Source organism: Octopus bimaculoides, chromosome 16 (assembly GCF_046866305.1).
Source record: "Octopus bimaculoides isolate indiv1 chromosome 16, ASM4686630v1, whole genome shotgun sequence".
NCBI classification, from domain to species: Eukaryota; Metazoa; Mollusca; class Cephalopoda; order Octopoda; family Octopodidae; genus Octopus; species Octopus bimaculoides.
In genome coordinates this window covers 20,158,902-20,176,401 of record NC_142943.1, presented here as the reverse complement: position 1 = coordinate 20,176,401, position 17,500 = coordinate 20,158,902, and the positions used below count along the sequence as shown (strand labels likewise).

Below are 17,500 nucleotides of genomic sequence, written 5' to 3'. Positions count from 1 at the left end.
TTGAGTTATCTTCTCTTAGATCCTTTAGTTCTATATATGTAACAGAATATATTATGATAATGATGTGAAACTGAGACCCGAGCATCGTGCCCTTGGTCATCCCTTGCCTTCTTTTAAAATAAAGATCAGGTTATCCTTTGTAACACAACGATAATTCAGTCAAGAATCTTTTCTTACTTTTTGGTATTATCCCATACTCCATCTCAGAGGAAACTTTCAATAAATGAAGAATTTATTGTCTACAACACCCAGTAAGCTCTCTTTAAAAAAAAAAATCAACCGAATTTATGTAATGTGTCACTCAGCTATTTTCTACTATCTCCTTCTTGGTTTAATTGCGCAAATTAACCTTGGGTAAAATGCACTAGACTTCTTTTGTATATGTGACTGTTTCTGGTATTCTGATAATGTCAACGTGAGACCGAATCATTGTATCCATAGCTATCTTTCGCCTCCGAACAAAGGTCAGATTACCGTTTTCCCATGCGTGTTAATCGAATGAAGAATATATTCGTAATTTCTTGAAATGAATCCAACCATTTCCGTCCAAATTACTAAGAATTACTGCTAGGTTTGGTTAACCTTCTCAGTGATTCACCATTAACAATTTATGCCATTGGTCTATTTAACAACACACACACACACACACACACACATACACACACACACACATACACACAAACCAATATGCACAGACATGTACATATGTTCGTACAAATGTATATAGACGTGTGATCCGCTTGCATATATAAAGATATATGTATATCTGTGTGTGTGTGTGTGTATGTGTATATATATATATATATATATATATATATATATATATATATATATATATATATACATCTTCTATTTTTTATGCTTTTACTTGTGTCAGTCATTAGACTGTGGCCATGCTGGGGCACCGCCTAGAGGAATTTTAGTCGAACTAATTCGACCCCAGCACGTCGTGTTTTCTTTTTAAACCTGGTGCTTATTCGGTCTTTTTAGCCGAACCGGCAACACACCAGCGTTGGTTGTCAAGTGCTGGTGGGAGACAAAGGCAGACACAAAGACACACACATAAACATACATACATGCATACATACATACACACACACATACACCCACGCACACACATACACACACACATACACAGATACAGACATACACACACACACACACATATACAGAGGGTGGGTGGGAAGTAACTAGGCAATAGAAATTGTCCTGTAGAATTTTTTGTATCACTGAAGTCATAACGAAAATATTTTTAAACAGACAACACTAATGGGGATTTCTTATTGACTTATTTCTTATTTCTTATTTTCCAGATGGCCGGCCACTTGACTGTTCAGGAGGGAGCTAAGACTGCAGCATGCTATGAAGTGTGGAATTTCATTGTTTTGGTTCTGAGATGGTGGCGTGCATGGAAAGGTAAGCATGTAACACTACGTCCGGAGACAATAAAAAGTTGTCATGCAAAGTTGATGATCACGGGCTCTGTGAAAGATGCAAGCTGATGTGGCCGTCCATCCACATTCCTAGCAGCGGAAAACGTGGCAACAGTGCAGGAAATGCTTAATCGCAGCTCGCAAAAATCAACAGGTCAAGCAGCTCGTGAAAGTGGACTAACAAGACACACAATACGTTGTTGGCACTCCGTCGCTTACGACGTCAAGGGTTCCAGTTGATCCGATCAACGGAACAGCCTGCTCGTGAAATTAACGTGCGAGTGGCTGAGCACTCCACAGACACGTGTACCCTTAACATAGTTCTCGGGGATATTCAGCGTGACACAGTTCTCGGGGATATTACAGGCACAGCAGAAACAGGAAGTAAGAGTAAGAGAAAGTTGTGGTGAAAGAGTACAGCAGGGTTCGCCACCATCCCCTGCCGGAGCCTCGTGGAGCTTTAGGTGTTTTCGCTCAATAAACACTCACCACGCCCGGTCTGAGAATCGAAACCGCGATCCTACGACCGCGAGTCCGCTGCCCTAACCACTGGGCCATTGCGCCTCCACACACAATACGTACGGTGTTGCATAAAGAATTGATTTTTCGTCCGTGGGAACCCCATTACATGCAGGAGCTAAAACCTGAAGACTGAGACCGCAGAAGTCCAGAACCCCAGAACTCCAAGGAGTCCAGATTTCTCACTCCATAGGTTTTTTTTACCTGTGGGTTTACACAACAGTGGAGGTGTACAAGAGAAAACCTCGCACGCTGGAGGACTTAGAGACACGGATTCAGGAGGTTCTGAATGATATCCAAGACGATGTCCTTCAAAAGATTGCCTGTTTCATCTCTGACCGTTCGTGGAAACTCGTTGAAGCCACTAGTGCTTACGTTCAAATATGATGATTTACTTTCAATTTCCCATGTAGTAAAGAACATGTATCATTTGTTTCAATAAATTTGTAAAAGGAATATGGATTATATTACCAATTTTTAATGCCTACTTACTTTTCACACACACACGCACACACACACACATACACACACACACACACACATGCATACACATATTTATATATTTGAGGTGTATTCCGTTAAAAACGTATTAGAGTAAAAAACAGAGCTCGTTGATCCTTTCAATTCCCAGATCTATGTTGTATCGAAACATATGTAGTGGTCATTAAACAGCTGTCGAATCCTACTTCCTCTTCCTTTTGATTCTATTTATTCTTTCCGTCCTTGTTTTTGTATACATTCGCTGCTTTCTTCCAATGAATCTAATGCTCTTAGCTTAGTCTTTCCTTCGGGCTGGCCTGGTTGGAGCAATATCGAGAATAACCAGTCGAAATTGCAAAGATAAATTGGATCTCGACTGAGGAAAGAAAACTCCGAATGACCTGTCCTTGTTTTCTTTGTATCGTCTATCTGGATGTTTTGTTGTCCCTTTCTTGTATCATCTAACTGTCTGGATGTTTTGCGTTCTTGTCCCATTTTGTATTATATATATATATATATATATATATGGGTGTGTGTGTGTGTGTGTGTGTGTATGTGTGTGTGTGTAAATATACGACGGGCTTACTTCAGTTTCAATCTACCAAATCTACTCACAAGTCTTTGGTATGATCGAGGCTATAGTAGAAGGCATTTTCCTAAGGTGCCACGCAGTGGGACTGAAACCAGAACCATGCTAATGGAAAGCAAACTTCTGCGCCTATCTATCTATCTATCTATCTATTTATCTATCTATCTATCTATCTATTTGTGTGTGTGTGTATGTGTGTGTGTATGTATGTTTGTGTGTGTGTGTATGTGTGTGTGTGTGTGTGTGTGTGTGTGTGTGTATGTGTGTGTGTGTGTGTGTGTGTGTGTTTTAATATTGAAAACCTGCAAGCCTGCGCTCCGATCTGAATTCAATTCAATTCATTCAGCATACACAACCAGTTTATTCTGTCACATGAGACATGTTTGAAGCCCATGCGCCTCACCCCATGTAGATTTCTCGCATATACGTGCATATCCAGATATGTGTGGAAACACAGGACTTTACGGATTTGTAATCCAGGCTTTTATCTTTGTTTGTGTTAAGATTACAATAGCACAAAAATGATTTAATCATTATGTATTATATTGAACTATTCATTTACTTATATAGTTTGGCATTCATGTATTTCAAATTTTTCACATGATTTCCTAATTTTGCTATTTCTGCAATGTCTGCGACGGCAACTTTTGTCGTTTTTATTGTAAAACCTGTCAGTAGTAATACAAACCGTAACCGCCTGTCGATCTATTCTGAAATAATTCCCAAGCAATTGTTAAATAGATTGTTAAACTATTCTGAAGTAATTTCTCTCTACTCCATTCACCGATTGTTAATCCATGCTTAAACAATTCTCAAACTATTGTCAGACAATTTTTCTTTGTACCCAGTATTAATTCCTTCTGCTATTTCGATACATTTCTTCTTCAGCCATGTTTCTTGCATATTCTTCGCATATGTTTTCTGTAATCAATCACGCAAGGACTGCCAGATACATGCATCGGTTTTTGCTATGATTTAGAGCTGGCAAAATCGTTAGTGGAAGGCGGCGAGCACACAGAACCGTAACCAGAACGGACAAAATGCTGAGCTGTATTTCTTCCCGTTTCACGATCTGAATTCAAGTGCTCCGTGGTCAACTTTGGATTACTCTTTCACTCTTTTACTTGTTTCAGTCATTTGACTGCGGCCATGCTGGAGCACCGCCTTTAGTCGAGAAAATCGACCCCAGGACTTATTCTTTGTAAGCCTAGTACTCATTCTATCGGTCTCTTTTTGCCGAACCGCTAAGTTACGGGGACGTAAGCACACCAGCATCGGTTGCCAAGCGATGTTGGGGGGGGGGGGGGCAAACACAGACACGCAAACATATACACGCACATACATACATTATATATATATATATATATATATATATATATATATATATATATATATATACATATACTCATTTATTATTTGTTTTATATATATATATATATATATATATATATATATATATATAAGTATTAAACGGGCTTATTTCAGTTTCTATCAACCAAATCCATTCACAAGTCTTTGGTAGGCTCAAGGCTATAGTAGAAGACATTTGCCTAAGGTTTCCGTCTACCAAATCCACTCACAAGGCTTTGGTCGGCCCGAGACTATAGTAGAAGACACTTGCTCAAGGTGCCACGCAGTGGGACTGAACCCAGAGCCATGTGGTTGGTAAGCAAGCTACTTACCACACAGCCACTCCTGCGCCTATTAAATAAGATAGAATAATAGTCAAGTACCGAGGCCCATGTAATTAACTTGCTCCTCTAATAAAAATTACTGGCCTTGTGCCGACATTAGAATAAATAATTTAGATAACTTTGGAGACATTTTCAGATCCAGCATTGCTGTATTTCTCCCTGGCTGTAACTCTGTTTCGTTGCAGTCCCCTCATAGTTTTAACTTTGAAAATTTCAGTTTTCTTTCTTGGTGTTAGTGGTTTTGCATTGCAAATTTTGGTCTCCGAAATTTTCTGTTCTATCCTTTTGTATATTTTATCTTTTACATGTTTCAGTCTAATGACTGCGACCATGCTGGGGTACTGCCTTGAAGAAAATTTTAGTCGAATGAATCGACCCCCAGGACAAACTTGGTACTTACTTATTCTATCGTTTTTTTTTGCCGAAACAACAACTACGGGAACGTAAACACCGATCGTCAAGCGGTGGTTGGGGGGCAAACGGAGGCACAAAAACGAACACACACACACACACACACACACACACACACACACACACACACACATACACACGTACTATCTCTCTCCCTTACACACACACATACGACAGGCTTCTTTTAGTTTTCATCGGCAAAATCCACTCACAAGGCTTTGGCCAGCCTGAGACTTATAGTAGAAGACACTTGCCCAAGGTGCCGTGCAGTAGGACTGAACCCAGAACCATGTGTTTGGGAAGCAAATTTCATATCACACAGCTATGTCTGCGCCTATGTATATTTCTGTTTCAGTGTTTGTTTTTCTTTTTTCAAGTATACTTATGGTTGCATCTGGTGTTCTCCAATACCCCACATGTGTGTCTGTACCCATGTCTCCATGTATGGATGCGGAATAGCTGTGCACACTTGTCCAACAGTTACGCGACCACCAGATGTAGGTAGGTATATGAAACCTACTGTCTTATTCCGACGTTCTGCAACGTTTCAGAAACCTAAGCAAATTTCTGTAATCAGTTCTGCTGACAGAAAAAGGGAAATTAGCTAGACATGGCTTCAGAAGTCACATAACGCCTCGTTCAGAGAAAGAGACACAAGCACTCCTTCGCCCATGCATGCGCGCACACACACACACACACATACACGCGCGCGCGCGCGCGCGTTTATGTGTCTATCTCTCTGTCTCTGTCTGCTTGCTTGTCTATCTATCTATCTATCTATCTATCTATCTATCTATCTATCTATCTATCTATCTGTATGTATTTATCTATCTATCTGTCTGTTTGTCTGTCTGTCTGTCTGTCCGTCTTTCTATCCGTCTGTCTATCCGTCTGTCTGTCTGTCTGTCTGTCTGTCTGTCTGTCCATCCATCCACCCATCCCTCCGTCCGTCCGTCCGTCCTTACGTCCGTCTGTCCGTCCGTACGTCCGTCCGTCTGTCTGTCTGTCTGTCTGTCTGTCTGTCTGTCTATATATCTATCTATCTATCTATCTACCTGTCTGTCTGTCCGTCTGTCTATCCGTCTGTCTATCTGTCTGTCTATCTGTCCATCCACCCATCCATCCGTCCGTCCGTCCGTCCGTCCGTCCGTCTGTCTGTCTGTCTGTCTATCTATCTATCTATCTATCTATCTACCTGTCTGTCTGTCCGTCTGTCTATCCGTCTGTCTATCTGTCTGTCTATCTGTCCATCCACCCATCCATCCGTCCGTCCGTCCGTCCGTCCGTACGTACGTCCGTCCGTCTGTATGTCTGTCTGTCTGTCTGTCTGTCTGTCTGTCTGTCTATCTATCTATCTATCTATCTATCTATCTATCTATCTATCTACCTGTCTGTCTGTCCGTCTGCCTATCCGTCTGTCTATCTGTTTGTCTATCTGTCCATCCATCCGTCCGTCCGTCCGTCCGTCCGTCCGTCTGTCTGTCTGTCTGTCTATCTATCTATCTATCTATCTATCTATCTATCTACCTGTCTGTCTGTCCGTCTGTCTATCCGTCTGTCTATCTGTCTGTCTATCTGTCCATCCACCCATCCATCCGTCCGTCCGTCCGTCCGTCCGTCCGTACGTCCGTCCGTCTGTCTGTATGTCTGTCTGTCTGTCTGTCTGTCTGTCTGTCTGTCTGTCTATCTATCTATCTATCTATCTATCTATCTATCTATCTATCTACCTGTCTGTCTGTCCGTCTGTCTATCCGTCTGTCTATCTGTCTGTCTATCTGTCCATCCATCCATCCGTCCGTCCGTCCGTCCATCCGTCCGCCCGCCCGCCTGTCTCTCTATCTATCTATCTGTCTGTTTTATAGGAAGCAAATATGATTTGTATAGAAACTATCACACTTCTAGGTTTGGCGGTAGTGAGCGTATTTGAAACATTCGGTTGTATCCCAAAGAAAGCTGTAACGCGAAACTCGCACGAAAGAGAGCGCAAAATGTGATTGCTATATATATATATATATACATATACATATATATATTTGTGTGTGTGTGTGTCTGTGTTTGTATGTGTGTATGTGTGAGACAGAAAGAGAGAGAGAGGGAGAGAGAGAGGAGAGAGAGAGTATCGCTGAAGTTGTATATGTATATAGTAATGATTTTGATCCCGGCTGTATAATAATACCGTTATATATTTTTTTAATTTTACTGATAAATGCCTTATAAATTACTTTATTGCAGTTACATACAAACATACATACCTCAACCCGCCACATACATATACATACATGCATACACACACACACATAGATATATATATATGCACATCAACACACACTAAAAATACCTAGACATACACAACACACACACACACACATACACACACAATTATATTATACTTTATATTGATACACTGAAAATAATCACACTTAGAGATACACACTTTTCCTTACATACTGGTTTGTAATAAATAGATACTACTTATGTATGAATTAATGTATGTGTGTGTGTGTACGCGTGTCTATGTGTATGTATGTGTGTTTGTGGGTGTGTATATGTGTATATAATCAATAATTTTAAAGTGTGTTTGCTGGATAATTCGGTAAATAATTGTACAGCAATTCTAGTAGCGGATATCTAACAGACCGTACAGTATGTTGAATAATTCATTACTGTGACTCTAGATGTTCCTTCTTCATGTATAAACAGTCGCCAGCTCTCCCATCCACATCACCATTGCTCTCTCTCTCCCTCTCTCCCCCCTATATACATACATATATACAGACATACATATATACATGCACACACGCGCGTACACACACACACATATACATTATTATTGGAATGTGTATATCTATGTAGACACCCTTCACACATACTCCTATGTGTGCATGTAATTATCTCTGTATATACTATATATATGTATATGTATGTATGTATGTATGTATTCTTTTTTTCTTTTTTTCTTTTACTTGTTTCAGTCATTTGTCTGCAGCCATGCTGGAGCACCGCGTTAAAAGGTTTTAGTCGAAGAAATCGATCCCACGACTTAATCTTTGTAATCCCAGTACTTATCCTATCGGGCTCTTTTGCCGAACCGCAAGCTTACGAGCACATAAACACACCAACACCGGTTGTGAAGCGGTGATGGTGGTGGTGGTGGGGGAGACAAACACAGACACAAAGACCCGCACACAAAGATATACATATATATACGACGTGCTTCTTTCTGTTTCCGTTTATCAAATCCACTCACAAGGCTTTGGTCGGCCCAGGGATATAGCGGAAGAGACTTGCCCGAGATACCACGAAGTGGACCTGAACCTGGAACCATGCGCTTGAGAAGCAAGCTTCTTACCGCGCAGCCATGTATTTGTATCCATCCATCCATCCATCCATCCATCCATCCATCCATCCATCCATCCATCCATCCATCTATCTATCTATCTATCTATCTATCTATCTATCTATCTATCTATCTATCTATCTATCTATCTATATGTATGTATATGTGTGTGTGTATATATATATATATATATATATATATATACAAATTTATTTATGAGGGTAGAAATTGATATTAATCAAATTGAACCAGTGGTCTAGCATATAAAAAAAATCCGAAGATTAAAATTATATTACATACAAAAATAGGAGGAATGACCAACAAATGTGGACTCCTATATGCTAGAAATAGATGCTGAATCATCTAACCACGAAAAAAATAGTTAGATGATCCGGCATCTATTTCTAGCATATAGGAGTCCACATTTGCTGGTCATCCCTCTTATTTTTGTATGTAATACACACACACACACACACACACACACACACACACACACACACACACACACACACACACACACACACACACATATATATATATATATATATATATATATGATTCTTGATTCAGCCTCGTATATATATATATATATATATATATGTGTGTGTGTGTGCGTGTGTGTGTGTGTGTGTGTGTGTATATATATAAATATGGCAGTCGAAAAAGTAGGACGAATGCTGCCGTTAATTAGCTCGAAGAGGCCATCGCCTCTAGCTAGCTATGTGACACACAAATCTGTGTCCATTATAACCTTCGAACAGGGGCGGTCAGTCGCTTCCCCTTGCTGGTCTGGCATCTACAGGCTAGTTTCGAGGTATTGCCTCTGATATATATTTATATATATATATATATATATATATATATATATATATATATATATATATATATATATATATATATATATATATATATATATATATGTATATATATATACACACGACGCTGAATCAAGAATTATTCTCACTCTTGTTTCTGTAATTTATTAAAAAAAACAAAAGCAAGGGATGAACAATTACATTTTTCGATGCACTTCTTCTAGCGTTCTACAACCATGCTTATTCCATCGGAGAAGAAGAAGTTCTACGGCTGGTTGCAAAGCCGTTCATGCATCGCTTCCTGCACTTCTTCGTCCGTAACAAATCGACGACCTCGCAAAGGATGTTTGAGCGGTCAAAAGATGTCGTAAAGGTCCAGATCTGGACTGTATGCAGGGTATTCCATGAACTCGAAACCCTACATTTCAATGGTTTCAACGGTGGAGACGGTGTATGTGGGCGTGCATTATCATGCAATAATAACACTTGATTTGACGATAGACCTCGGCGTTTGGTGCAAATTGCTGGTTTCAGTTTGTTGGCCAGTATTTCACTGTAGCCTACACTGGCGGCTGTAAACCCCTTTTTTCGAGGTAAGGTTCCAGTACAGGTTTTTTGCGCCACAAAAAACGGTTAGCAACTACATTTTCTGGGAAAGGGTGAGTCTTGAATTTTTTTTTACGCCGGCGATTACGAGTGTTTTCACCCATACGCTGCCTTTTGGAATCTGTTTCAAAGTAATAGACCTATGTCCATCGTTCGAGTAAGCGCTGATAGACCTCCACAGGCTCGCGCTGGCATGTGACATTCAGGTGTTCTTTAACACTCGGCGTTGTGCAGGGAGCTTTCCCAGACGCTGTCCTGCAGCGAATTCAACGTATAAACAAAACACATACACTATGTATGTGCAATCGATAATGTTGATATCATTAGAGCCGCTTTTAACTCGTAATTTAATATCGAAACGTCTAGATAGAATAGAGACAGCTGATGAAGGGATATTCCAAGTGGCTTTCCGTTTTCCTATGTGTTCGTTCCGTTGTCTGTAGTTTATTGTTCTAACGTCCTGTACCCTGATATGCATATATATACACATGTAGATGTAAGTATGTACATATATGTGTGTATACATGTATATATATTCCTTGTATTATATATATATATATATATATAAGGAACTCGGTGTAACAGTTTGTCAGTTTCTACTTTCAAGAAATAACATATTTTTACGTCCGTTATTGATTATTTTTAGCTTCGTCAATCTGTACAGACACATACTTCTACACACACACACGAACGCGTACACACACACACACACACACACACACACACACACACACACACACACACGCACACACACACGCACACACACACACACGTATGTGGTAGAGACGGACAACGTACTATATACAGAAAAAAAGAAGGCAATAAAAACGGGTGTTCACAATTCTGAACCCTTCATCAGTTGTCAACTGGATGTTATAACAATTTTGACACACATGTTTATTCATGTGGTTCACCCACGTATTTAAACTGCAAGTGTACAGTATATGAAAGGAAATCGAACAAAGATAGGGGGAAAGTGACTATACGAGTTTGGCAAATGGAAAACTACAAAGCGAAATAAACAATGAAAATACATGTTTTTATTTTAGCTGAAATGATAAAATTAAGACATGTTGTGCAAAAAAAAAAAAAAAGAAAAAAAAGTTACGGAACGGAGCATAAAATTTGTACATAAAGTTTTATAATGTAATGATAAATTTAGGATGGAACAAGGAGATAAATATAAGATACTTGTGCAAATAATCCATCAAGGCAAGTTATTAACATTACGGTTTTAAAAAGCAGACGAAGTGATACAATGAAGACGTTTGGTTGCCGCCATAGTGAAGCGAAGAATGGGCTTATTGATGGAAAAAACAAAATAGAAGAAGGAGGAGGAGGAGGAAGAAGAAGAAGAAGAAGAAGAAGAAGAAGAAGAAGAAGAAGAAGAAGAAGAAGAAGAAGAAGAAGAAGAAGAAGAAGAAGAAGAAGAAGAAGACGAGGGGAGGAGGACAAAAGCAGTAATGTTGAAAAATGTCTGATAGAATGTAATAGAAAGTGAGTGAAGGGAGACAAGGAGTGTTGAATGAACAGTAGAGGGAAAGAGATGTGACAGGAAAAACAAAGGCTGAGAAACTAAACTGAACGAAAAGTGGTACTACCACAGAGAGAGGGAGTGGGCGAGTGAGAGAGAGAGAGAGAGAGAGAGAGAGAGAGAGAGAGAGAGAGAGAGAGCAAGAGAGAGATACAGACAGAGATAGAGATAAATAGATAGATAGATAGATAGAGAGAGAGAGCAAGAGAGATATAAAGAGAGAGATGTAAAGAGAGAGATAGAGAGTAAGAGAGAGAGATAGAGAGTAAGAGAGAGAGCGAGAGAAGGACAGTAGCTGAGACAAACAAAACAGAGAGAGGGTAACAGTGAAAGGTAGAAGGTAATGGACCACAACGGAATACATACATATGTACACACACACACACGCACACACACACACACGTCTGTATATAACTTTCATCTTAGATATAAACTTAGATAAACTTAGCTATGTCTCGGCCAAAAATTGGCCCAAGCTATGTCTAACTTAAATAGAACCACCTGATAAAATCTGTCAAGTAATTTTAAAGTCATGTTTAATGGTAGCATTGTCCATTCAAGTAGGGATTTATTGACTGAGATCTATCCAGTTGTAGGTGGCGGTTTATATGGCATTCCTTGAAGACATTTGTCCAGATACCGTTTGGAAGAGAAGGGATTTATTTGTTTCTCTGATTTGATACATCTAACACTGTCTCAGGACGTGGACTGGAGGAATTGTTAAAAAGTCAGACAGGATTCGTTCTTTCGACATTCGTTCCGGTTCGGTTATCTTTTTCCTAAGGCAACGCCTCCAGTGGTACCTAAATCTCTACCACATTCCAATGTCATACACTACTCTGCAACACAACTCTTGTGACTTTCTGTCGTCGAAGCCTCGCTCTTCGGCGGTGATTTGGACTAAAGACTACCATACTAGGCCGTTGCCTGTTTGCATAGATTGGTGGTACTCGAAGGGCTCTTTATTTTATCAACTCTGGTAGGATAAAATGCAAAGATGATCTTCGTGAGATTAGAACTCAGAGCATAAAGTAGCGGAACAAAAACTGAAAGGCATTTTGCCTGACAATCTAACGTTTCTTATTTCTTTATTGCCCACAAGGGGCTACACACAGAGGGGACAAACAAGGACAGACAAACCGATTAAGTCGAGTATATCGACTCCAGTGCGTAACTGGTACTTAATTTATCGACCCCGACAGGATGAAAGGCAAAGTCGACCTCGGCGGAGTTTGAACTCAGAACGTAAAGACAAACGAAATACCGCTAAGCATTTCAAGCATTTCGCCCGGCGTGCTAACGTTTCTGCCAGCTCGCCGCCACCGTTTCTGCCAACCTCAAACCATTGTATGTTGTTAAAGCAAGGTGGATTGGGAAAAATGTCTTATTGCATTAGTCTACCCCAACAGGATCTTGGGGTAGACTTTGTTTTTTAACTTTCTATGGTCAGTAAGCTAAATAAGAATGAAGTTCTTTAAATCGAGGTCAATGGAGCAAGACAGGTTACTATGATTGTCTTCCAACTGTCGGAAGAACTACTCTACTTATCCTGATTACAGAAAAAGTTACACTGAAGGATGCAAGGAGCGATATGTTGAGACTCCAGCCGTAGCCGGTATAGTGACATTCAGGTACAGTGACCTTCCGATAGCGGCGAAATTGGGTACAGTTTGATTATAACATGCTAATGATAAAGCGAGTAAACAGATTGAAGGCATCAAAATGATGCAGCCATCATCCGCTATCACAACTGTAAGCAGTATATGATACTTCTTCACCTGTTCCACAGATTTTTTAACTTCACCGAAACCCTGGCATGGACGGCTACAAAGGCAGTTAGCACTTGCTCAAGGTGTTATCTTTAGTCTCCTGGAGGAATGGCTGGATTGACATTCCTTTCACAGATTGATTCTCAACAGTGTCTTGTGTTATACACTACGTTAGAAACTCTTGTTAAATGGCTTCACATTTACAATTGTCAACTAATTAAAATATTATCATATCTCAAAAAAGTAAACCATCCAACTTCAAAATCTAGAGTTACCACTGTAGTTAATTTTGTTTTAAGATAATAAAATTAATATTAAAAATCTAATTAGAAATGATTGCGTCGGGGAGAGCTGAATGACTAATATATTTTAACCCTTTCGACAAACAAGAGACAACTTAGGACATGTTTTATTCTTGTTAGATCTCAACAGCAAAGCTTACATTTCACCATACTCGCTGGAGTAGTGGCGAAAGAATCACTTGGCAGATGTAAAATATTGCTCCCGAACAGACGTGAGAAAAATTAGTGTATTTGGAAAATAAATCACTGTGGCTGTTTACTAAGGCAATGGCATCCTCTTCAAAAAAGAAATCTAGTATTGACATATAAAAATATGATGAACATAAAAAATTAAGAATATGCGACGAGGGAAAGACAACATTAGCTGAATGACTAATGTTATCAGAGTGGGGAGTTAGCAAAAACAGAATAAAAAACATCAAGTCAAATAACTTAAAAAACATCTAGCAGTATCTTTGTCTGAATGTTTAGGGCCAAATACAGCCTCTGTTCACTGTACTGCTCACCCCATTGGCGTTCACGAAATCAATACCAGTAAAAGATTTAGAACCGATTTAATTGACTATATCCTTTCGTATATAAAAACTGATTTGTGCCTAGACAAAAGATATCGTTATTGTTAGCAAAATCACGTGGTTTAAAGACGGTCTTTTTGTTCATGGCAATATTCTATCTACTGATACCTTTTTACTGTAGTTTAAGGCCTTGTAGAGTAAAAGGAGAGGTTTGTTTCTGCCATAATATTGATTTCTAACTTTGGCATACGGCCAGAAATTTTGAAGGAGGGAATACACGATGTTAGCAACAACAGATATTGATCTTGATGGAACAGTGTTAGCTTATTGAAGGAGTGAGGCAGCCGACTAATAGAAGAAGAAGAGAGAGAGAGAGAGAGAGAGAGAGAGAGAGAGAGAGAGAGAGAGAGAGAGAGAGAGAGAGAGAGAGAGAGAGGGAGAGAGAGAGAGAGAGAGAGAGGGAGAGAGAGAGAGAGAGAGAGAGAGAGAGAAGGATGACAGGAGGGATAAAAAAAGGAAGGTTTGAGAGTGAGTGGGAGAGAAAATAGAGAGAAAAACAGGGAAAGACGGAAAGAAGTTTAAGAAGACTGCTGAACACAACATCCGGTTTCTTGAAAAGCAACAGACCATTTTGCAGCAGTAATTCAAAATCACCAACTCTCCATCAGCTGCAATTGTTAGCAGAGTCAATGAGGGGGAAGCTCTCTGTATTAGTTCAACTTGCTAGAAATAGCCGACAAATCTTCTTCAATGCACAAGATACGCCGCAAAAGAAAGAAAAAAAAAACGGCTACATTAGGTTTTATTGTCTCGGCTCAGTTCTCTCTCAAATAATATGCTACCGAAATAAGTAAAGAATCGGCACAAATAATTTTGTCCTACTTACCCAGGGCAAGGTGATTGCGGTTTGGATATCTTTAATCATAGTTATGTTCGATCAGGATCAACGTGATGCTAGACAACAACAACAACAACAACAGCAGCAGCGGTAGCAACAACAGCAGTAACAACAACAGCAACAGTAACAACAACCACATCAACTACTATCCTAACATGAGAAGATTATATACACAGGAATTTTAAATCTAAAATAAAGAAATTCTCCGTTCGATAACACGTGTCCTATCATGCGCGAATTAGGGAGCTTCTATTTAATCGCTCACCTCGCTAGAAAGAATAGCTAAATATCTCTAAAATCACACAATAATGTCTTTTTAAAGTGGGAGAACACCTTGGATAGTTTACGAATAAACGACAAAGATGGTCACGGCTAAAATGCTTTTTGTCCTAGATTTGATGGTTCAGTACTGAGCTGAGTTTAAACAACAACAACAACAGCAACAACGATATCATCACCAACAGCAACATGTGCAATATCTGACCAAAAGTTTATATTTCATCACCGGCGCTGCCTTCTGTTGATGGCCAAAACATTTTACACGGAAATAACATAGTCTACGTAGCTGTAAATAGGTATCAACTGTGGTGTAGATTACCCATGAAGATAATACCGACACCTCTGTCTAATTGATTTCTAACTTAAATACATGACCGCAAAATTTCTGGCGGTGTAAAAATCGATTATTGTCGACCATGGGAGTATGTGAAGCGAAACTGACGTCTGTGCGATTGGAACGTAGAACGAATCATATTGGCAAATATTTGTTTTGCTGGCAGTTTGGTATTAAACCAAACCTAGCTTGAAAGGAAATGGGCTCCGCTGGATGTTCTGCTCTACTTGAAACATTTAGGAACGAAGTTGTCACGTGGTCTGTATGATCTCATCGGTTATGGGTCATAGTTCACATGTAGTGTCTATTGACTCAAGAGGTTATGGAGGTTCACACACACACAATTGCTCATACGATCACATAAATATACACAAATATACGTATGACATAACTTTAACAAGAATTCTCTTCTCCTCAACTCATTGTCGAATCTGCTAGCGTTCCTATTGATTTTCTCTTTGCTTCAGCTGTTACCTGCCCACTAACACTTATCCCCCCTTGTTACCTCTCCAACTTCTTTCTTATTCTCTTCCCTCCTTCCCTCCCTTTATTCTTCACTCTTATAATAATTCTCTCTCTCACTCGCTACTCCCAATCTGTTTATCCAGCAACTCAAATAAACTCATCTCTGACGAAGAGTTCTGGCAGAAACGTGAGACTTCTCGTCATCTTTGCGGCATAGCAACTTCTTCCAGAGCTGCTAACTATTTGCTTGCCTACACAAGCCGTTTCTATCTTCCTTATCTTCTACTGTTTTACTCCTACATTAACAAACAAACAGTTCGATTCCCTCCTCAACAAGTCATAAAGCTAAAGCTACCGTTAAACCCAGTTGTTGGGCCAAGTGGAGCTATTTCATTGTTTTGAACAAGGTATGCACTCCATAACGGTGTCCCCTTTTTCATTCCCTAAAAGAATGAAATGCCAAGGAGAGTGAAACAAACAGCGGATCAGCGTAGTGAAAGTTTGCCAATAATAGTTTAATTAGTATTTGTTGTTTAGCTCCTGGTGATTATCAAACGGATAGACCTATATCCAAAGGCATTGAATCCGTGGCATTTGCATCTTTCTCCAATGTTCCGGGTCCCAGGACCACGTTACCTAGTGTGTCCTTTTCTAAGAATGCTCGTGGGTGTGAGTTGAAATATATAGCTACTATTTCTAGCAGATCGAGGGACCACGCACGAGAACTTTTGTTACTCCAAAATGTAGTTGTTGTGGTGACGGCGGCGGCAGTGGTATTGGTAGTGGTAGTAGGTAGTAATAGTAGTAATAGTAGTAGTAGTAGTAGTAGTTGTAGTAGTAGGTTAGATTAATCCTGATCCAGCAGACATATCAAATATAATTTAGCTACCCCCATCTTTTACCGAATATGTAGGGCAAGATTATCCGAAATGTCTTTTTAGCAATCACTATAGTCGGTATTGTCTGAGGGAAATTTGGCTGCTTTTTCTAGCAAATGGAACTATCACGTAGAGGCTACGTCGCACAGCCTCAATTAATCTCTGACTGAGCTGACGTACAACTCACAGCTGAGTACCCAGGTGCAGCCAGCTGTTCTAGTTATACCATGTTTGACTCTTAGTTGATAACCAAACAACACATTCTTGAATATGTAGCTTTGTGGCAAGAAGCTTGCTTCCAAACCACATGGTTCTGGGTTCAGCTCCCTGGCATGACACCTTGAGAAAGTTTCTTCTGCTATAGCCTCGGGCCAACCAAAGTCTTGTAAGTGAGTTTGGTAAATGGAAACTGAACAGATGCCATCGTATATAGGTATATATATCTATGTGGGTGCGTTTGTGTCTGTGTTTGCCCGGCCCGCACCGCTTGATGACCGGTGTTGGTTTGTTTACATTCCCGTAACTTGGCGGTTCATGAAAAACAACTGATATGATATATACCTGGCTAAAAAAAAAAAAGAAAAACAATACGGGGTCAGTTCGCTCGACAAAATACTCTTCAAGGCGGTGCCCCAGCATGGC

At 39.8% G+C, this 17,500-nt stretch overlaps 1 long non-coding RNA gene across 1 annotated transcript in view; it reads left to right on the top strand.

The window, feature by feature from the left end:
* LOC106867425 (uncharacterized) overlaps nucleotides 1-17,500 on the top strand; it is a 23,795-nt gene that overhangs the window by 3,662 nt on the left and 2,633 nt on the right. The window contains exon 2 of the long non-coding RNA XR_001409145.3: nucleotides 1,314-1,416. This is a non-coding gene — a long non-coding RNA (uncharacterized LOC106867425). The remainder of the gene's footprint in view (nucleotides 1-1,313; nucleotides 1,417-17,500) is intronic.